Here is a 12,714-nt window from a genome sequence, read left to right on the forward strand (position 1 = left end):
GAATATTCTACAGCCCGCATCGAACTCCTTTTTCGATATTTTCATCTCAAACTTAATTATAAGTCTTTAAAAAAAAAGACAATTTTTAGCTTTTTTTATAAATTATTTTATACTATTATTTAAAATAAAATACACAATTTTTTTCGATATTATACACCCTATCAACCACCCCTAAATAGTTATCGGGTAGTAGATTAGTGGGATAGTCTTATAATTGAGGTAGCAACTAAAATATAAAATTTAATTTTGAAATTTTATAGAATTGTGGAAAATTTGAAAAACTGGCACCGGGACCCTTAAGGGAAGGGATCTTAAATAATATTACTTTTAGAACCTACTACCTAGGTATTTAAAATTGTTCTGCGATTATCGAATTGTTCACAGAAAAAAAAAATTTCTTTGAATTTTCGATTACTGTTTACGATAAAATAATCATTCCCTTTTGATTATATTATGTATTGCTTATATGTATACCAAAATAATATGACGCACACATTAATACGCACATTATTTCTTATAAACTACACATTTTGTCCGATAAAATGTATGATTCCCAGACTCTCAGTGTGCTAATTATTAAATAAAAAATAATAATAATAATATTATACAATGCACAGCAAACAGTACACAAGAGTAGGTTTTCTAGAGTCCAAAACTTTATGTTTTTAGCCTATCTGAAAATATTTCAGGGGTTACGGAATGAATTTCAGGTTCTTAAGAGGACGCTACACATTAAGTATGAAATGTATAGAACGGCCGAGAGAACGCGCTGTTAAGTGTTTGATATATCTTGGAATATTTGAGAAAAAAAAACAATATAATTTATTTTAGTTTTCAATTATTGTAATCAATTTTAACTTTGAAATAAGTAAGTTGTAAATTTAACATTTTTTTTCTCTTTTAATCGTGATCTAGTTTGAAAATCGTTTCTAGTCGGTAACATATTTAAGTTTGTGCATCCAATAATTTTGATACACACGCAATAATGATGTATTCTATCAAGTGCCAATATTTTCTTATGTATATCTTTTACTGTCAAAAAAATACATTTTTTTTAATTTGCGTAGGTATTTTGAAGTTAATATGGTAAAATATAGTAAAATAAGTAAAATTATTTTTGATTATTATTTTCGTTTTCAAGATAATAGTATAGCATCATAATTTGACTTATTTTTAACAGCATGAAACCCCGGAGCTTAAACTTATATATTAAGTACGTGTGAATCGATATTCATTGTTGGCGCAGTAACCGCAAGTATCGCGATCGTCCTTATAATAATATATATTTCGGAAGACGATGCTACTCGGCAGTGGTACTTACGCCAAGAATGTCCGTCCGATCACTGCGATCAGCTGCAGTTAGACACCGACAAACGCGTTTAATATATATATCAAATCTAGGTATGTAGTAATTGTAATAGAAGTTCCTCCACTTGACCCGCGCGCATAATATGCCACCACCGCCGTCAATCGTATATATAATAGATCTATATAGGTAATATAATAACAACAATACTAATAAACGGATTCTTTTTCCCGGTCAACGCCATTTCCTATATTGTTATTATATTATGTTTCGTATTTGATCGATCTGCGCTCGACGTCGTGACGATACCATGGTATCACATTATTATATCTACACGTCACCTGTTGCACAGTCTACAAAAATAATATGTCAATTATTGCTATTGTTTTGTGATTTACGATAACACGCAAATCCATTTCGGAAATCGCGGAGGGAGGGGATTGAGGTGGCTTAGTCCCCTCCCCAAAAATTCCGTCAAACCCCCTCCTTTTTTAGTTTTGTACAGGATCGAAGCCCCCCGCTCACATTTATGTTAATAATGTTAGCCCCCCCCCCTGAAATTTTAACGGAATTCCGCCTATGCGTAAATCTTGTGATTTATGTAGGTAATATATATTTGGGCCGGAGGAGAAGCAATGCCAACAGCCGTTCCTCCGTAGATCTCGATATCACGTAAAAAAAGGTATCTAATATATAATAATACAGTGTGATTTACCAATCATGCTCACACTCATTTATTCATTTTATAAGAAATGTATTCAAATTCTGATTTTTGGCATTTTTAATAGTAATTAAAGGCCGTATTTTCAAATTCTTGAGATTTTTATACTACCTACTTAGGAAGTGTCCTATAGAAATTCAAACTTATGTTTTTCAATTGAGAACCCTCTTTTTTATTTTAAATTACATAGAGGATAATTTTTTTGATAATGTTGATGTGCCGATTTCAAAATTTAAACGAGTATAGTGTCTCAGTTAGTCAGTTATTAAAATGTTAATATCTACTATAAGGATAATATTATAAAAGGTTTTAGAAAAATATGAATTATATATAATATTGAATTTAGTATTTATTATAAAAGCTTGAATGCTTGGTAAATCATCCTGTAGGTATACGATGATTTGGTAATTTTTTTTTGTGGTTTCATAAGATAAATATATTGACCATAGACCGATATGGATTATGGACCGATAAGTACGCGCGTTTACATAAATCATAATACTATATAATACTATATATTATAATATATTATAGGTACACTTAATTCAAATTTCGAGAGGTTATATAAACACATTTTAAGGCGTTACAGTCCTTAACACTTTTGACATTTAAATAAATAAACGAAATTGTGGGAAATGTTCAGCCACCTATAGGTACATATTATACCTTTGTAACAACAATGTGGATTACCTTGTATAATCACCGATTTTAAATTCGATTCGTGTAAATGTAAAAAATTCACTAATTTATACATTTTGGTTTTAATTGTTTTAATCATTACTGACATTACTAGTAACACAATATATATTATTTTTAATGGTATGCGTAAAACAGTTTTTTCCTACAATCCTACATCAAGATTAAAAGCACGTATTCGGTTTATAACCTCGGAAATTAAAAGAAAATCTAACAACCAAAACATAGGTCAATAAATCTTTGGACCGCATTTGCTTCAAGGTAAATTCATGACAATATATTACTTAAACGTGAAAGTTTGAAGATCGTGGAATAGTACCTAAATAAATTGGAATAGTTCAAAATATAAACCTTAGTTGTTAACGTTAATGCCTAAAATTGTCATAAAAGTATCTTTAGATTATTGTAATTGATCTTAATTACTGTATAGTTTTATGTTAAATATAAAGATTGTTATTCATAATAATTAATAATAAATATATTTATTTTTATAAGCCAACTATATGCATTTATAGGTAAGAACCGAGAGCCAATATTTATAATCGAAATCAGCCAATTTAATTGCAGCAATTACATTTGCTGCGAGGTACTTTAATTTTATAGTATACTTTAAGGCAAGGTATTCGTTTGGTATTCACATACCTTTCATTATGTTCATTTCAACGCGTTTTTTACTACATGTGTAACAGTCTAGACGACATTTAATTTTTTTTTTTAATTTGTTATAATGATGTATTACATACTATTGCTGACCAAATCCCACTTATCCACTTCGTGAAGTTCCATCAATACTGGACGGTTTCTTCAAACAAGCCTATACTACTGCCTTCTTATTTTTAATATGCACCAGCACCACTCGTTCTTATTCTTATATTGTATAAAACTGTAAAACCGCATTTATATATTATGCATAGGAACTACACATTATAGGTACCTGGCTATTGCCTATTGACTATTACCTATATGGAAATAAATAACAATATAATATTATGCATCTGATTTTTCCAATAAGTTCTATTTTAACTATTATTAATACTTAAAATAAAATAAATAAGATATAGTTTTTTTTAATTTTTGAGAATTTACAAGTTACAGGCCTGTATTTTTGATTGATAAAGATAATTTATAGTATACTTATCTTTCTATCATTACTCTTTTTCATTTAAATGTACATATAAAACAATGTTTATTAACCAAACTTGACATATTATTATACTATCTATCTATACCTTTTCTATTCCAGTGTAAAAATCATAGAAATATATATTTTTAGCTATATAGGTTTATATTAAAAATAATAAGAAATCGAAACATATTAATAACAATTAGTATTGAAAGTGTATAATATATAGTCTTATGATAAACACTTTTTTTCAGTTTTTTAAGGCAGTTTAGGTCATCAGAATCCTCATAAATTTATCACGGCTCCGTTCTATATACAAACGAGTTGTGGTCAGATAAGATGTATAATGAGAGTAATGTCCCGTAGTTTTTTATAGGCCACACAGGTTATGTACATCAATGTATACCTATATAGGTGACTATACCAGATAATAGTTCCCAAATTTATTTCTTGTTCTACAACTTTTTTGTCACTATTTATGCGACTAGTTGTTACTATTTGTATGTCAAACACATCGGGACAGATTTTGAGTAAAAAATAATTGAGTGATGTTTGTTGCTGACATGAAACATATTTCCATTTTTTTATAATAAAATACTTATAAGTTTTATCTTGTGTGCACAAACTGAGGTTTAATTATGTGATTCTTTTGTAAAATTAAACATGTTTATTGACATGATTGACAAAAAATGATAAATCTAAATTAAATTTTCTAAATAAACAGAACATGAGCAATAGTAATATAGTATAGTTTGAAATATAGTAATATCAACTCCCAATGATCTACAGAACAAATAAATATACGTAGAAATACTAAAATACTCGCATATTACTCATATTAGTTATGCGTCGTAATGATTACGAATCACGGTAAACAATCTCGCATGGGCAGTGAGCACATTGGTAATGAATTAATCTATCAAGCTCGATCTTGTGTTTACGCAGACTTTCATAATTTAAACATACATTTTACAAACTAATTTCAAACTGAGGTAAAAATATATAATATTAGGAGGAACCGTGATATTTATTAATGACCACCCATAAATATTATAGAACTGTATTGGTTTAAATTTAAATCACAGATCAAGTCACTTCGGAATATGGAGATGTAACTGTATAACTATAAAAGCGATCAGAAATTACTTTACAGAATGTGTTTAGTAACATAATTATTGTCCAAAGTACATAGGTACAACCGATGTTTTAAGATCCTTTGGGGTAATTAGTTTAAAGTTTGTGGGTTACCCATTAAAGGTTCCCAGATACATTTCACGTAATCATTGCTGAAATTGAGCTTATATACTTACAATTCATCAGCTATTTAACGATCAAAATTGGGAATTTAAGCAGAATATTCCGTGGCTGTGGCCATCTTAGTGTCATATGATGTAAGTATAGTATTATATATTGTTATAATTTAGAGTAGATAGTAAACGCAATAAAAATATAAACTTTAAAGGAAATATTATATTTATTGTAAAATATTTTATATTTTTGGTCAAATTAACTATTTCTTTTTAACCAGTTTAACTTGCATTATCCTAAAAAATGTTAATTAAGTAAAGTTTAAAGTTTCGTTGCTTTTTTTAAATTACTCGCCCTCATTTTATGTAGGGACTAACTGATTATATTATTATATAATAAAGAAATGTAAAATAAACAGGAACACAATTGAAAAATTACAAGAGCCTTCATTAAATATTTTGAATAATGAAGGTTTTTTATGTTGTGGTCAGTTAACTGTCAATTGTAGACCATCTTTCTCGCAAAGCAGCTAGTCATCAACACCAGTACATCACTAGGAGAGCACTTGATGGAACTGTGATTTTGTATTTTATAAATGCTTCTAAGGTAATCATGTAAAAGTTTCCATATATTTAATTAAAATAATTACCAGTTTTATAAAAATAAGAAAATAACTTTTTTTTAAATTAAATTAAGTTGTTAAAAAAATAACTAAGTAAAATTATTATTAACCAGAAGTAACTAAGTTAATAAGTTAATGAGTTTAGTTATTTCTTAACATACATTGTTTAACTAGTTAAGTTAAAAGATATAAAAAAAAGTAGAGAAAAGAGTATTTCCTTCACTGTTTTTAGAAACGTGTTTGCCCCATTGCAATTTGTAAACAAAATATTTATATTAAGTTATAGAAATTTAATACATTAATATTTAAATAAATTGTCAAAATCAAACATTCATTTTAATTAGAACAAAAGTACGGACTAGTTAATTTTTAAACGACAATTTAATTGATTCAGATGTTTTATTTCAAAAAATCCAATTTAATCATTTTTAAATGCATTAACATGACGTTTGTAACTGATGGGCATAATATATAGAAAAACTTTGTTTAATCCAAAAAAATAAATGGTAAAAATATATTCTCTGAAAAATTGTATCGAACTTTCATAACTTTCTAGCTCCTGTAAATAAGCATACAACCATCTAAAATGGTACACATCAAGAAGTTTTATGTTTTATAAAAATGCATTAAAATTGCATTTGGAGCTAACTAATGCAACAAAATATAGGTACTAAATTTAATAAATCATAAAGTAAATAATATTTTATTTATATTTGCATATGAAAAGTTATACATTTATACATGCTTTATAAATAATAAACTTATATAGATGCATATTATTATGTACATTTTAATATTATACGCATGATATAAATACCTAGCTATACAGAAAAAATTTTTTATTGTAAGTTATGAGTTCTGGTAAAACTCATAAAAGAATACAGTGCTATCTGAGTGCGAGTTCACATTTATACGCATTAAGACACTAAAAAGTTAAATTGCAAACTGCCTTCATATGGGATTTGATCCTTATCTAATACATTATATTGGGTAGGTACCTACACCGTATTACCTATATTACGTATATTATATTATAATAATACCATTGTTGTGTGTTTTAAATTATTGTAATGTATGATGTCCTAGGAGTTTTGAATGTAAGCTATATGCAATATAAATCGAATTATTATAAAACACTAACCGTATAATGAAATTGTTAATTGATTTGTGTTGGGTAAGTAAAATGAACACCGGTAATAAATTATACATAAAGTACCCACCTATAATCAAACAAATGTGTGTTACATAATACATGAGTATATTTTTTAAATATGTATACACGTTGGTCTGACAGGTATAAAAAAGACGAGCATTTAACGATTTATTATTTATAATTCCGAACATTTTAAATCGGTTACATGTAAAATAATTATTTTTAAATAAAAAATGTAACAATAATTACAATTTACAACCCATAAACAAGTAGTTTACAAAAATATTCATGAAAGTTCATTGAAATATTAAATACAACAACTGTTGTTTATCTTAATGGCGTACATTTTATAGTTTGACTTATTGTAGGTACCTCATTGCATAATAATTATTGTTGAATGTAACGCGGTAAATCATGTAAAATTAACATCAATTATTAATTAAACCCATTCAAACTTAAAATAATATATTAATATACCTAAAAATTATTTATTAAATCATAATTTATAAGAAAAAAACGTTTTATACATGATATATGCATAAAAATAAAACCTATGTACTCACATAAATTTCGTTTTGATAATCAAACCCGTAATCATGACATAGGTATCATTGAGTTTGTAATAATTTGCAAACCGATAACCGCCTGTCAGCTACCACCTATAGGTACATGGACACAGGGTGGTATATCATTATAATTTCGTTGCTCTATAAATAAAATAACACACTCCGGATAATATTGCGACGTGTTAGCCTAGCTAAATGTGTGTGTAGGTACTTTAACGATGGATTTACAACCGCGGTATAGTCGGGCCCGTTTGGCGTTTATTTATAGTATAGACTTTCATCGGACGTGCCCAATCCGTGTCCTACAGTGTTACATCCTACCGGACTCGTACCTCTACCTAGCGCCAATATAATTAATATTATTTATTATTGTTATTATTATTAATTATTATTTATTGCCTATCTACGTTCGAAGTCTTCAAGTATGCCGCCAGTGGTTGACATCGAATGCGAAATGGCGGAGGCTACAGCAGTTAAAGGTTAGATTAGGTACCTTTAAAGACTGCGTCGATTATTATATTATAAACGACCACCTGTGACCTGTATGGTTTATAATTTATACATGAAAATTATGTTATGTCACCCAAATGTTCAGATATTCTTTTTCAACTTTGGTGGGCAAAACGGGACGGACACAATTGACAACCTCTCTTTAGCTATAGGGGGCCTCCTCCCTAAAATACCATTTTAAAGACGCCTTATCTCTTGTCTATTTTAGTTAATTTATACAAAAACCGTGTATCAATAGTCTTAAAGTTCTAACAGTACTATATACCTACGATATTTTATACGTATTTCAATTAATATATATTGGTATTATTTTACAACCCTCTTTTTTCGTTCCTAGATTAATCACTGTCCCACAGGTGTATTCAATATTGTGACGTACCTATATGGCTGTATAATAATAGCTGACATAAGCCGAGTTCACATTTAAGAAATATTCGCTCGATTTTTCCCGCCTGCGTCATTTCAAAAAAAATCGCAAATTTGTAAACGCAGCTTAAGGTCGTGTTTGCATTTTGACAATTTGTTGCGCGCCAAACATGCAATAATATACAATAATAATACTATGTGCAAGATATTTGGATTCAACGTGTATCATGAGAGAAAATTAAATAATTATGTAACTATTTAACAAGACGACGAACGATTCCTTTTCAAAAGTTCAGGAAAATGCTATTACCTAAACATTATGTAATTAAATTTAATAAAAGAAAAAACCAACATTTTCAACCGTACCTGTAGGCTGTAACTAGATTATAAATACTACAATACAGTTCCAAGTCTGTTAAAATGGAATATTATTTTCTTTTGGGATCTAACTATAGTATGCGCCGAATATTATTATACGTCATTTGGCACTTTATTCGTTGGGGTGAACGGTTTTTCTCGTGCTTACGCGTCGAAAAACACAAAAATATACTTGCTATTTTTTTTAAAATGTGGGAGAATTGACGCGTGTTTTATCAACAGGCAGAAATCATAATTTATTATTATTTTACTACTCACGGTTTGAGGTGGTCTCGCGCGCGCACTGTCGGACGGTGGTGGACGACGACGACGACGCGTGGCGAATACACCTTGCACAAGAGCGGTGCCGAAGTAACTGGCCGACTGCGGTACGGCGTACGCGACTGCTGCTGCTGCACTGTCTGGTCGCCGGCCGAGGACGGTGTCTCTCTCTCCTCCGCCGACGCCACCGCCGCCGCCGCCACCACCGCCTCCTCCTCATCATCATCATCCACCGCCTCTACCTCTTCCACGCGGAGACTACCTACTACGTACGACCAACGGCTTTACAACATTATAATATTATTGTTATTATTATTATTATTATACTCTCTGGAACCGAAATAATAATAGTAATAATAAAATCGGCATCGGGGCTACACAGCTGCTGCTGGTCGTCGTTGTCGCTCTATAGGCGGATCCTGTTATTGTTGTAATATCATTATTGTTATTCTACGACGGATTGCGAGACGACTGAGAGTTGTTTGGCCATCTACTACCCAGTAGGTTACCCAGGGGCGATATAGGTACCGGTGGTCACGCATTGTTTTCGTCCGAAAACCGCGTATACAACACTCGCAGACAGTTACATACTGCAGTTATGCGAGTTTAATAATTGCCCTTGAAATTACCTGAGATTTTCAATTATTTCAATGTACATTGTTTTATATGTAACGTTTAACGTAATTAATGGTTCGCACATGAAGGTTTAGAACTAGCCGTTAAATACAAGGAGCGACAATGTTGTAGTACACTGCGACGTTTTACGTAAAATTAAAGAAAAAAAAATTGCGAAAATTGCAACGTCTTATGTGCAGGTCGCAGTTGGCATGGACTAACCAGTTGCGCTAAATTTGACTTATTTTGTATTATAGGATCAGTGTACCACAATATATTGGCGCTACAATACAAATGTCAAATTTGACGCAACTGGTTGGTATTATGCATGCCCACTGCAACCTTACGTTTAAGGCGGGGAACAGATTTTTTTTTTTAATTTTACGTAATTTTACGTCGAGACGCCGCGCCAAAAAAACGTGTAAACACAACGCGTACCACAAACCCACGTAAACCGTTGTATAGTCTTGCAGGTGTACATAATATTATTTATCGTATTTATTGTATTGTTGCATTTCGTCGTTATACCCACCCACCCACCCACCCGCATTCACGGACGCACGCACGCACGCGACGACGACGACGACGACTAGCCAGTCCAGTCGGCATTGTCCGCGTGAAACGAGTTTTGTAAATAGCAGCAGCTCGCATACTAGATTTCTTCGTACTTTTTGCTTTTATTTTTCGTTCATTTCGTTCTTCCTTCTCCGAGCCGATGTTTGCCCAAGACGTGACGCGTATACATCATGCGATCGGAGGACCACTATATTATTATTATTATTATTATTATATTACACGATGCGACGATGCGTTCAACTGCTGCCCGCAGACGTCCGCCCCACCAGCAGACCGATGGTGACCGTGCGACGGTACGAAGAACGGACGCGTTGGCAAGAGGAGGGAATATAAATAATTGTGGACGACGAGTACGCACGCAAACACGTCACAACGATAATAATATGATATACCTATAGGTTTCCGGTTTATACGTATTATAGACGCGTTGAACTCACTAAAGACGGCTGTTAGACGAACGAATCACAGACGGGCTGACATGTGCGGCGGAGTGCCATATGCATTTTTTACCACAATAATAATATATGTAGCCAGTGACGTAATTGGGGAGATTTTGGGAGTCTAAGCCAACGATCACCGCATTTTTTTTTTTATGTGGTAACTGGTACCCAATAATTTATAACTATAGGTAATAATATTGCATTCATTTAATACGCCTAATATTTGTGGCCCAGTGTTTTAAGTATACCGTTACTATAATTTAACTTATCTGGATAAGAATACAAATCACAACATTCTCGTTTAGATAATGGAATAGATAAGTTTAATTTTTTTTTTTTTATAAACGAAAATACATAATTATAGGTGATTAATAATGTTTATATTATTGTTTTTATGTGTAAATCAAATATTTAAGTTAAGTTCTAATGATAGCTCATTGAATCAAACTCACTATTTCATATGATGTAAAGACGTAAAACTTAATTTTGAATAAATCGTTTTCAGGAAATTCACTCTCCTGTATAGTAGGTGAAAAATTTCGAGCATCGAAGTAACCTCGTACGGGGAAATAAAAATTTGAGTTCAATGATAAATCATTGTCTCCGAAAATGAGCGGTGTGCCAGCATCTATTTCCAAGTTAATTAAAAGTTTTATATAATTATTAAATTATATAGCTAACAGTGGTGTACCCAGTGGGAGGGCTAAGGGGACTTCACCAAAAAAAATCCGTAAGGTGTTTGTTCATTACACTACAGTCTATCATACTCAGCTCATATAAACTTTAAATACAGGTGCTTAGAAGTTGCAACTTATTAACTATTCGTTTGAAATTTGATTTTTATGCATTGAAATACACTGAAAAATATTCAGCTTCGGAATTTGAAATTGAAAATGTGTATGTTTACTATTACTATAGTCATTCAAAAATAGTAAAAACTATAATTTATTTTAAATTTTAATGTTTTCGGAAATAATGAACGCATAACGTATCGCATAAAAAAATAATCATCTATGTAATTACTAATTACCCATATCCTTTTATCATATTAAATTATTTTCCCAAAGGGTATACAGAAGAATGCAATTAAATAATTATACCAAATAATAGAATAAAATTATATACTTATATAATAAATAAAAATTAATGTTAACGTACTCAAACTACATAATATCATGTAACATGAAATAGTAATTAGTAACTATCATTTATCTATATATTTAATTTGTTATATTATAAGCAGTGGTGTAACTGGATATAAAACTAGGGAGGAGGGAAATGATTTGTTCATCAAAATCGAAACCATGCCTAACTGTTTGCTTTTAAACAAATCTTAAAATTAATTTTATGACTTAGAAACAAATCGTTGGTACTATTGGTACCCATATCGTTAAATAATATTAAGTAAGTACCCACGTCCTACATAATATACATAACTCTTATACCTCTATGAGAGTTCATAAAAAAAGTTGCAAGGTATAACTTGTTTGAACAAAATAATATGATGATAATCCTGAAATTATATATAATTCATGAAATAATATTATTTGGTGATTTCTTAACCCAGATAATGCGATAACGTTGACAATACGTCAACATATTATACAACATGAGAAACGTGAAATAAATGTATACGTCTTTATGCAATAACTTGAAGAAAAAAATATATTTATCCTATAAATTTATGTTATAAATGTAATGCATTCTTTTTTTTATTTTAGAAGATTAAAGATTTCATCTGTTAGGATATCTGGGTAGTGGGGGGGGGGGGGGCAAAATGATACCCTTGCCACCCACAATTACGCCTGCACTGGTATTAGGTAATTATACAATTATATATTATGCAACGGTAATAATTTAAAATGAAAAAAGGAACTATTTGGACTTATCTTTAAAAATCCAGGGTACACCACAAATAATTATATTACTTATTTTCAATTTGTTTTTCAATTAGTAACACACTAGTCACGGCAAGTTGAACTAATTAATGCCAAAAACATCGCACATAGGTACTGTATAATAATTAATAACTATGAACTTATTATAAGCAGTTGTGCTTATGCGGTTTAGTGATAGCCGTTACAGCATTTATTATTTTAAGATATAAAATTAATTACATAATAAATATAATAT

At 30.5% G+C, this 12,714-nt stretch overlaps 1 protein-coding gene across 2 annotated transcripts in view; it reads right to left on the bottom strand.

The window, feature by feature from the left end:
• The window catches only part of LOC103307623, a 32,899-nt gene extending 23,800 nt beyond the window's left edge, over window positions 1–9,099 (bottom strand). The window contains exon 1 of one of the 2 annotated variants that reach the window (XM_008186834.3): window positions 8,948–9,099. The gene's annotated coding sequence lies outside the window, so the exon portion shown is untranslated. Of the gene's footprint in view, window positions 1–8,677; window positions 8,922–8,947 lie in introns of those variants that run through there. The other variant, XM_029486329.1, reaches the window with a different exon arrangement.
• Between the last annotated feature and the right edge of the window lie 3,615 nt (window positions 9,100–12,714).

The sequence above is a fragment of the Acyrthosiphon pisum genome, chromosome X (genome assembly GCF_005508785.2).
Source record: "Acyrthosiphon pisum isolate AL4f chromosome X, pea_aphid_22Mar2018_4r6ur, whole genome shotgun sequence".
NCBI classification, from domain to species: Eukaryota; Metazoa; Arthropoda; class Insecta; order Hemiptera; family Aphididae; genus Acyrthosiphon; species Acyrthosiphon pisum.